The sequence below is a fragment of the Macaca nemestrina genome, chromosome 9 (assembly GCF_043159975.1).
Source record: "Macaca nemestrina isolate mMacNem1 chromosome 9, mMacNem.hap1, whole genome shotgun sequence".
In the NCBI taxonomy this organism is placed as follows: domain Eukaryota; kingdom Metazoa; phylum Chordata; class Mammalia; order Primates; family Cercopithecidae; genus Macaca; species Macaca nemestrina.
This window is the reverse complement of record NC_092133.1, coordinates 20188784-20199557: the sequence shown is the minus strand read 5'-3', so window position 1 is coordinate 20199557 and position 10774 is coordinate 20188784. Positions and strand designations below refer to the sequence as shown.

At 43.0% G+C, this 10774-nt stretch overlaps 1 long non-coding RNA gene across 1 annotated transcript; it reads right to left on the bottom strand.

Moving 5' to 3' along the window:
* Positions 1 to 5344: 5344 nt before the first annotated feature.
* On the bottom strand, positions 5345 to 8558 carry LOC105466908 (uncharacterized). The gene is made up of 3 exons (XR_978513.2): positions 8485 to 8558; positions 7872 to 8017; positions 5345 to 6378 (listed from the first exon to the last, which is right to left on the bottom strand). It is a non-coding gene; the product is annotated as an uncharacterized lncRNA (long non-coding RNA).
* Positions 8559 to 10774: the final 2216 nt, after the last annotated feature.

The following is a 10774-nucleotide window of genomic DNA, read 5'->3' as shown; positions in this document are numbered from 1 at the left end:
CTGTTGACATATGGGTTGTTACCCACACGGTTTGAGTATGAGCTAAGGCAAGAGAAGCAGAAACCAGGACCAGATGGGAACTCCCAGGAAGAAGGCAGCATGGTCATGAGCCACACCAAAGATAAATCAAGCCAAGACAGGGTCAGAATACATCAGTAAGGGAAGAATGGCAGACAAGGCAAATGTGGGCCTATCCTTAGAGGTGGGGCCTCTGATAAGCTTCCCAAGGAACCTTGCTCAACCAAGGGCAGTTGTTGCCTTTTGCTTGGGGCAACTTGGTTCTTTCCAGTGTATTCTTGAGTTGATCTCTCTGGATTTCAAAGAGCCCATGCCTGTTCAGACCATCTCTATTCATGTTGGATGACTGTCTCTCTTATACACTCTGGGCAGATGAGGAATCAGTCCTTAGTGGCTAGGAGAGGAGAGGTTAGGCTGGATGATCACTTTCTCCAGAAACCTCCTGTTGACTTCTGTGTGATGGTCAACCTGAGACATCTTGTTCAGTGCAAATGAATGTGTTCTTTTTGGCTGACACATTTAGTAGGAACAAATGAATATGACAGAGTAGGAGGCACTATAAGGTAGGGTGGAGAAAAACATAGGGAACAGTTGTCTCCGGGTCCGAGACGTCTCTGACACTATAATTTATAACCCAAATGATCTCAGTCAGTGTGCTTATCTTTTCTGTGCTTCATCTGTAAAGTGGGAGCAACGTCCCATTTATTTAAGGGGTCAACACACTTTTCCTGTAAAAGGCTACATGGTAAAATAAATTTTTGCACTTTTCAGGGCCTAGAGTTTTTGTCACAACTACTCAACTCTGCCATTGTAGAGTAAAAGCAGCTATAGACGATATGTAAATAAATTGTGGTGGTTATGTTCCAATAAAACTGTATTTACAAAAACAGGTAGCAGACAATTGTTTGCCAAATCCTAGCCTGTTTCACAGGACTCTTGTTAGAATTAAATGAGATATGTATGTGGAATGCTACTGCAGGCCCTCCAGGAGGAGAGTCATTGTCATGAGGAGTGGGACAGACAGAGAAGAGCAGGTGGGAGGGTTGTTCACAGTCTCTCAGGCTCTCAGGACTGGCACCCCCTCATTTGCTAATGATGCCTCTTTTGATGATGCCCAAAGGGTCTTCCTCATCCACTTTTTCTTCCTGAGAGCCAAAGTACCAAAAGGAGGAATTTTGATGCTCTATTAAACCGATATAATGAAACACTTCTCTTCTATATTAGTCATTCTGTGTAATTATTTCTGAGGGTGAATTCCTTCCAAGATGTATTTACAGACACATGGCTGCAACCATGAGACACACCTTTGAGAATTTTCCAGCTCTTCTTTTCCATGCTCTATGTTCTTTTTTATTCTTCCATTCATTTTTAAAACATTTTATTGTGGTAAGAATGCTTTACATGAGATCTACATTCTTAACAGATATTTAAGCGTACAATATAGTATTGTTATCTGTAGGCACACTGTTGTAGGGCATATCTTTAGAACTTATTCATCTTGCATAACTGGAATTTTATTCTTGTTAAATTCCAACTCTTTTCCTCTCTCCCCCTAGTGCCTGGCAACCACAATTCTATTCTTTGCTTCCATGAGTTCGACTATTTTAGACACCTCTGTATGTCCTTAAAAAAACATCCCTCCTCTTCAATATTGTCAGCTAAGTCCTCCCAGGGGAACACTTGGGGAGAAGTTCTCTCCAGTCTGAGACCCCCTTGGTGAACTGCAAAAGGTTGAAGGTCACTCAGAGTAATGGTGTCTATGCAGAACTTGATTTCTGCAATTTTTTTTCATCATAGAATCTTCTAAAGAGCATTTTAAGATGGAGAACCTGGTCTTGGGTAGGACCTAGGAAACTGTCATTATTTAAAAGGCCCCCAGGACTGTATAGTCCTAGCTACTTGGGAAACTGAAGTGGATCACTTGAACCCAGGAGTTACAGGCTGCGGTGAGCTATGATCACATCACTGCACTCTAGCCTGGGCAACAGAGTGAAACCCTATCTCATAAATAAATTAATTAATAGTCCCCAGGTGATTCCATGGCCCAGCCAAGTATCTTCTTGGTTCTAGGCCAGCCTGTCACCTCCACTTAACTTCCCCATAATAGTTCCCGAACCTCACTCTTCAAAACTCCTAGCCTCACAGTTGCCTGCATTGCCTCCTCTTTTCTTTGTCTGCTTGCTTTGTTAGCCAGAAGGCAGAGAGCACGAAGGCATGTTAGTACCTGCAGTGATGGCTCTGCACTCCAAGAAGGAAATGAGTTCTCATCGGCTCAGCCAGCTGGGAATGCTGGAACTGGTGTTCTCAGCCTGTGGACTCAAGAGCGCACTGGGGCAGGAGGGTTTCAGTGTTTCCAAGTCAATGCCGAAGGCACATACACTGGTGGATGGGAGTCATTGATTTTTCTTGAGATAATAACTCAAGTGTATTTGTTCAGTGTCTTTCAGAACCAAAGCCTTGTCTGATTTATTTTTGTTGTTTTTTTGTTTGTTCCAAGAAGACAAAGCTTGTCTGACTAAAGCAAACCTCAGTGTTTTACTGTTCAGTAGCTCCTGGGGGTCAGGTTGTTCACATCCCTCTGTTAAGTGCATTGATGCTTCAACAGATACTTAATGAGCACCTACTGTGTGTCATTGTGGGCTATAGATAGCTTTGGGAGAGTCAAAAGACCTGGTGGTTTCTGAGATGGCAGCCTGGCTCCTGGAGCCTGCAGTTCCCCATGGAGGGGCCTCTGAGTTCTAATCCCAGTCCTGCACAAAGAAACCAATCTCAGACAAAAGCATTTTAAGAGAACTTGGACCAAATGCTCAGCAAATCAGGTTTGTTGTCTGGCCTTGATGTCTCACTTCCTGTACCTAATTCTTGCCTTAGTCCCAGCGAGCATTTATTAAGTGGCTGCCACATAACATTGTGCTAAGTGCTTTCCACCTGCTGGCTAATTTGATTGATCTTCCCACAACCATAGCAGGTGATATGGTTTGGATTTCTGTCCCCACCCAAATATCATGTTGAATTGTAATCCCTAGTGTTAGAGAAGGGGACTAGTGGGAGGGGATTGGATTATTAGGGTGGATTTCTCCCTTGGAGCTGTTCTCATGTTCATGAGTGAGTTCTCAAGAGATCTGGTTGTTTAAAAGTGTGTAGCACTGCCTGGTTTGCTCTTTTCCTCCTGCTCCAGCGATGTAGGGCTTGCCAGCTTTCCCTTTGCCTTCTGCCATGATTGTAAGTTTCCTGAGGCCTCCCCAGCCTCCAATACAGCCTGTGGAACCAGGAGTCAATTAAACCTCTTTTCTTTATAAATTACCCAGTTTCATGTATTTATTTACAGCAGTGCAAGAATGGACTAATACAGCAGGTATGATACCCATATGACAGATGGGGAAATTGAAGCTTGAGAGATGATTTGCCTGACAACAAAGCTAGTACTCCCAACTCCTGTGCTAAACAGACTCCCATAGCTTCTGTAACTACCCAGCTTCTACCATAGCTTCTGTCACTACCAAGTTAATTGTGCTCCCAGGTCAGATCTCATCTTCTCCTTTAAGCCCTCAACCCTGGCCTTTAAAAATCAGGTATCCTTTCACCATGATGCTTTGGTGAGGAAATGGTACATTTACTATTCCAAAAGAACAGGCCTTGTGACTAGAAAACCACTCCTTTCCCTCCAGGTCATTATTCTTTCTGGGGAATCACTAAATCTTGCTAAGCCACTGCTTCTCAAAGTATGGTCTCTGTGCTAGCAGCAGCAGCAGCACCTATGAACTTATTAGAAATGTAAATGTTGGGGCTCCACCCTGGACCTACTGAATCAGAATCTCTCAGGATAGACTCAGGAATTGTGTTTTAATAAGTTCTCCAGGTAGCACTGATGCATGCTGAAGTTTGAGAACCATTGGCCTAAATGGAATGCCTCAGGTGCTTCAATAATAGCACAGTAGTGTGCACTTACCACAGACTGCTGGCTCTATAAGATATCCTGACAAAGGACAACAAAGACAGTGAGGCTGGCATTTCTGTGTTCAAAAGTGTGTGAACATTGCATATTCTGCTTCCCCCCTTGGAAATTCTTAGATATTGGCATACTCAAGACCAGAAAGAGTCTTGCAATAGGAAGAGCTGCTTAACTTTACTCAACCACTCTCTCCTAAATTCAGTTTTGATTTTAATTATGGAGTTTTTCTACATTTTTATAATTTCAACTTTTCAAGGGATACATGTGCAGGTTTGTTACACAGGTATACTGCATGGTGCTGAGGTTTGAGGTACAAATGATTCCGTCACCCAGGTACTGGGCATAGTACCCAATATGTAGTTTTTCAACCCTCACCCTCTAGTAACCCCCAATATCTATGTTCCCATCTTTATGTCCATGTGTACCCAATCTTTAGCTCCCACTTGTAAGAACATGTGGTATTTGATTTTCTGTTTCTGCATTAATTTGCTTAGAATAATGGCCTCCAGCTGCATCTATTTTGCTTCAAAGGACATGATTTCATTCTTTTTTATGGCTGTGTAGTATTTCATGGTGTGTATGTACCAGATTTCTTTATCTAGTCCACCATTGATCAGCACCTAGGTCAATTACATGTCTTTGCTATTGTGAATAGTACTGCGATGAACATTCAAGTTCATGTGTCTTTTTGATAAACAATTTATTATCCTTTGGATCTAAACCCAGTAATAGGATTGCTGGGTTAAGTGGTAGTTCTGAGTTCTTTGAGAAATCTCCAAACTACTTTCCACAGTGGCTGAACTAATTTACATTCCCACCCACCATGTGTAAGTGTTCCCTTTTCTGCGAAGCCTTGCCAGTATCTGTTATTTTTTGACTTTTAAATAATAGCCATTCTGATGGGTATGAGACGGTATACGCCGTTGTGGTTTTGATTTGCCTTTCACTGATGATCAGTGACGCTGAGCATTTTTTTCATTTGCTTGTTGCCCACTTGTGTGTCTTCTTTTGAGGAGTGTCTGTTTATATCCTTTGCCCACTTTTTAATGGGATTATTTTTTGCTTGTTGAATTGTTTAAGTTATTTATAGATTCTGGATGTTAGATCTTTGTTGGATGCATAGTTTGAGAATGTTTCCTCCCATTCTGTGGGCTGTCTGTTTACTCTGTTGATAGTTTCTTTTTCTTTTTCTTTCTTTCTTTTTTTTTTTTTTTTTTTGAGAGGGAGTCTTGTACTGTCACCCAGGCTGGAGTGCAGTGGCCCAATCTCGGCTCACTGCAAGCTCCACCTCCTGGGTTCACGCTATTCTCCTGCCTCAGCCTCCCGAGTAGCTGGGACTACAGGCACCCACCACCACGCCCGGCTAATTTTTTTGTATTTTTAGTAGAGACGGGGTTTCACTGTGTTAGCCAGGATGGTCTCGATCTCCTGACCTCGTGATCCGCCCGTCTCAGCCTCCCAAAGAGCTGGGATTACAGGTGTGAGCCACCACGCCCGGCCTGATAGTTTCTTTTGCTTTTGCTGTGCAGAAGCTCTTTAGTTTAATTAGGTCCCACTTGTCAATTTTTGGTTTTGTTGCAATTGCTTTTGAGGACTTAGCCATAAATTGTTTGCCAAGGCTGATGTCATGGATCTTTTCTTTTACAAAATACCTGTTGGTATCCCAAGGAACTAGTAACGTCTAGCACACTTTGAAGTGTTGCTCACTATGATCCTCAACTGTAGCTGACCCTAGCTTAAGCATGTTTAATCAGAATTAAATTCCAAGAGCCATATCAGAAATTGAGAAACATCATACAGAATTGTTCTAAAAAGTCACTTTTGGATCCATACAGAACCCTGTGTTGCACAATTCCAAGGGACAGCCCTGTGAACAAGGTCCACTGGAGTTGGACAACCCTGAAGTGTGGACCTATCATCAAATATTGGATTAATGAAAGGCAAAGGAACTAAAATGTTTCCATCTATCAGAAATAATTTAGAATCCAGGGGTGTGGGGGAGTCTACGGAGAGGGTTTCCAAGATATTTAACTCTTTTAACTTCATGGAAAATATTTCAGGATGAACTTTGCCAGTTATAACTAAGCCAGTAAATACAATTACATTAAATATAGTCATATTCCTTCTCCTTTGAGCCTAGCTAATTTTACATTTTACAAGCATTTGATGAGAACACTTTGTATTTAGGTAACATCTTTCATCCCCAAGTCTCCAGGATCTGTTCGAGAGATGATTGGCAAGTAAATTCCCCAATGTGGAGGTCCCTCCTCTGGTGGAATGGTAAGTCTCTAACAGAAGAAGGAAATTTGCTGACACCGAAGTCACTGGCTAACTATTGAAGATGGTATCAAAGCTAATCAGCAGACAGAAGAGCCAGTCTGGACAACATGACTGTGGCCTTTATGTTTCTGTGAATTAATTTAAGAAAAATAAAAGGAATAGTTATTTCTTGTTCTCTTTGTGGTGCTCTAAGAACTTCACATTTAATCATGAGATGCCTGCTACCTCCAGGCCCCACTCATGCCTGAGAAGTGCCCCAAATTACTTTGCATTAGATGCTGGTTCCAAGTTCAGCAGGGAACCAGAAATGTTAGATGCACATAAAAGTTGGGAATAGGGAGGAGGTGAGAAGGGCCAGCTTTGAGTTCCCTTCTCCTTGGCAGGTGTCTTCTTTTTCTCTTATTTTCAAACAAAGTTTATTATTTCCTCCTCTATGAGAAGAATACATTCTTATTATAGAAAATTTGGCAAAAATAGAAATGCAAGAAGCAAAGAAACTCCCATGATCCAAAGAGAATCACTATTAACAATTTGATGTATTTCCCTCCAGTCTTTTTTCTATGAATTTTAAAAAAACAGAATTACAGTCACACTGTATGTACAATCCTGATTCCAGGGTATTGTGGTACAACCTAGGCATGTGCCTGTGTTTCTTTTCAAACCCCACATTAACAAATGACACCATATACTCTTAAAGGCAAGGACAGGGTCGGCTCTTGCTCATCATAGTGACACCAGGACCGAGTACAGAGCTTGGCACACAGTAAATGTTGTTGAACAAAATAGCAATGAAGAGTAGGTAATGAAGTGCATATGCTAGAATTTATGTAACTTGGCTTCCAATGCAGACATGAAAGTGCCTCCAATTATTTGCTGTGTTAGGCAATGCTTAAATTTTGTTATGTTTATTTTCTTTTTCTATGTTGAGATTATTATGTAGAGCAGATACTGTCAGCATCTAGCTGTTTTCCCTCAATCTTTCTGAGGGGCACCTGCAGACAGTCCACGGGCAGTCTGCTGGCTTCCTGTGCCACCTGTCTGAGTTTGTTCTCTGGCAGTGGAAGCATACTTGGTCTATGGACACGTGGAATAGCCTGAATGTGCTCATGTTAATGTCCCTGAGCAACCGTCGGCCAATGGGAGTGGGAGTTACTAGGTAAACATCCTGGCTTCCTTGCTTCTCAGGGTGACAGCTGTAAGGTTATCTACACAGTCTGTCAAGTGGTTCTAAAAAGATGGAACACCCGACCACTCATAGTGTCCAATTCATTAGCATGTTCGTATATTGGCTTTCCTCTCATCCTTGTTTCCCACATTCTCCATTCCCTCACCATGCTTCCTGGGATCACCTCCCAAAGAAACGGCTTGCACTAAACCTTTGTCTCAGGTTCTACTTTAGGGGACCCCCAACTCAATTATTAACATTGGATAGAGTCTCAGAAGCAGAATTACTAAGTTAAGCCAGATGGATTCCTTAAAGATTCGGGACACATATAGATTGGCAAGTAATTTCCATATGGGGGTTTTCAGAGCTCTTTTACTAATCTCTAATTATACTCAAAGAATCTAGACCCTGAACTAGACCCTCAGGAAGAGGAGGAAAAGAAGTCAAAGCGCTCACCTGCCAGGTCTGCACTGGAGGATCGTTAAGCAGTATCGTTTGAGTTTGTTCTTTTGCTGTTCACTTTTCTCTGTTGTTTGCCTTGCTTCATTTTCTCCTGTGTTCCTGGACAGAGGCCAGTGGTTATAGAATGTTCCCTTTTGTCTCTACAAATGGAAAGAGAGGGGGAATTGACTGCAGCAGAGAAAAGAATCTGGGAGGAAGGATGAGCGAAACGTTGCTTTGGAATATTTCAGCCTTGGGTCTCTGTAACAACTAGTTTCGTATTTTCAAGGAAAATGAAAGAAATAGACTGTGCTATAAACAGGTTTTTGTCATCATTAAACCCTTGCAATATATGAAGAGTATGCACTGTTGTGTTCCAAAATAAAGCTGCATGTTTGGGGATTGTCATAGTGACCTAGAAATCATGGTTTCTCCAGGGAAATGTAGGAATGAAGTTTCCTAACAGCTTTACCGCTAAAGCCATGGCTGCACACAGAAAAAGGACTGAGCCTGTTTTCCCAGAAATGAGAGACAAATTACCCTTTTTCCTAAGGTTGCCTGGACATTCCAAGAAAGCCTGGTCAATCTTCGCTGGATGGATGTGGAAAATAGATGGCTGAGCACTCACCTTTTGTGTCCAGATGCGGAATCCTTATCTATCCAGTTTTTGCACATTATATGTGATGGCGATTTTTTTCTTTTGTTTTTGTTATTTACAGAATGAAGAGAAGGATGCCTTGGTCAAGGTCAGCTTAAAGTCAGTTGTTAACTTAGACGTGCCCTTCCTCCAACCAGAAAATGGAAAATGTCAGATGCCTCCCAATTGTCCTGGGTCCATGCATTATTTCTAAAACTTCCCCAAGCTCTTCCCCACTCGTGAAAATTCTAGCTTACTCATACATCCATTTTGGGGGGAAGGGAATCACACCTCACCCACAAACTGGATGCTTGGCTGCCTGTAGGAACAACTCCAGCAGAGTTCTAGGTTGGGCTGATGTGGGAGCACCCCGTGTTGTGGTGGAGGAGCCTATGTGCCAGAGACCGCTTCATGTTTACCAAACTTGACTTCTTGTTCCTTCTGGGACGCACAGCTAGACAACGCATCTTAGCCTCCATCACTCTTTCGTGAACCACGTGATTGGCAGAGGGGAGATCTATGTCATTTCCAGCCCTGGCTTTGTCTTCTCCACCCCTTCACACTCTGTCTTTCCACCACTCTTAACAACTGGCTGTGCAGCGTTCCCAGGCCACATGGGATGAGGGAAAATGACCGCAAAAGCCTGGTCCTTAAGTCATGGCACAGGAGTGACCCATGTAAGAGAACTCCTGGCCAGAGACATCAACACGAGACCTCACATGACTGAGAAATAGTCTTTCACCATGTGAAGCCACTAACTTTTGGAGTTATTTGTTATTGCAGTGAATTTACTCTGACTCATACATATTGCAAGTATCGGTTGCCTCTTGGCGTGTGCATGAGTTCACCTACATGGCAGAATCAATTCTGCTGTTTGTCTCACCAAGCTCACCAAAGTTATTTGCATGAAGGATCCTTCGGTCACAAAACAGTGAGAAGGAAATGCGAACAGCATGCGATCAAAGCATGTTCTCAATACCATGGGTGTACAGGAGTGGAAGTGTTCAGTTCAGCTGTGACCACAGGGATGAAAGGCCACATGGCATGAGGAGGGTAGTGACTCCAATCAGATGTGCAACCCATAGAACTCCACACTAACTTTTGGACTATGTTTGCACTTAAGGAAGCATCAGCCTGGCATCCATTAGCAACCCAGAAGCAGTTGGAATCTGTATTGCAGTCCCTTAAGATACCACATCATAATGCAAAGCAAAATTTACATTTATTTTTCCCCTTCTTCTGAGATATAGTGCACACCCCCAGCTGCTTCCCAAGCCTCTTCTCCCCTATGCCAAAGCCACCCCCAAAAATCCTCTCCCTAAACCCATCCCAAGCTGTTATTCTAAACTTCTCCACCTCTTCCTGCCTTTTCCCAACTACTCTTTTGTCCCAGTAAATAACTCTCCACCTTCTCCTCTGCAAATCAAGCCGGGCTTTCTGGCCTGCCTGGGCTTAACATTTCCTGTTACGACTCACAGGCTCAATTCGTGAGTTGAGCATAGACCCAGAAAGGTCCAAAACTGAAAACAGATTCTTCTTAGGGGTGTGTTGAGGGAGTGGCTATAAATATTTACACGTTATTATCATTACTTTTTTTTGGATCACAAATAGATTGTCAACTCCACTACTTGTGAGTTAGGCAATCTTGGGTAAATTCTTCACCATCCCGTAGCCTCAATCTCCTGCCTTGTAAAATGGGGTTTATTGACCTTCTCAGGATTCCGGTGGAGAGTAAATGGGATGTGGTATGTGAATGTAGTTCGCATAACCCAGCAGTAAGCAATGTTTTTTCTGCCCTTTCTGAACTCGTGGCTCCTTTGCTTTATGTGAGCAGAATTGGAGGTGCAGGCCTAGCCCAACGACAAAAAGGAAGGTAAACTGAGGTGCCAGTAGTCAGCAGCACCCGGTTTTGATACCGGCTCCTCTGGATCTCATTCTTGAGTTTCCTGGTCAACTTTCAAGTGACCTTGGAGGGAGAACTGCATTTCCCGCGCCTCCAGCGGAGCGTTGCCACCACAAGGGAAACATGCCCACCCCTTGTCCCCCAGGGTGGGTTGTGAAGGTTAATGAATTGGTATTTGTGAAGTGCTTTGAGATCCGTGGATGAAAGGCCCTATGAAGTCAAAAGCTTTGGGATGATTATTAAATTGCCTTGCCTGAGGTCAGACAGCGCAGGACTAGGGGAGCTAGAAAGGGAAGACTCGTTCCCTTTCTTCCATTCCCCTGCTAGAACAACTAAGACCGTAACCTGTTCTTGTTAACAAGGGCTGTCCCTCTGTGG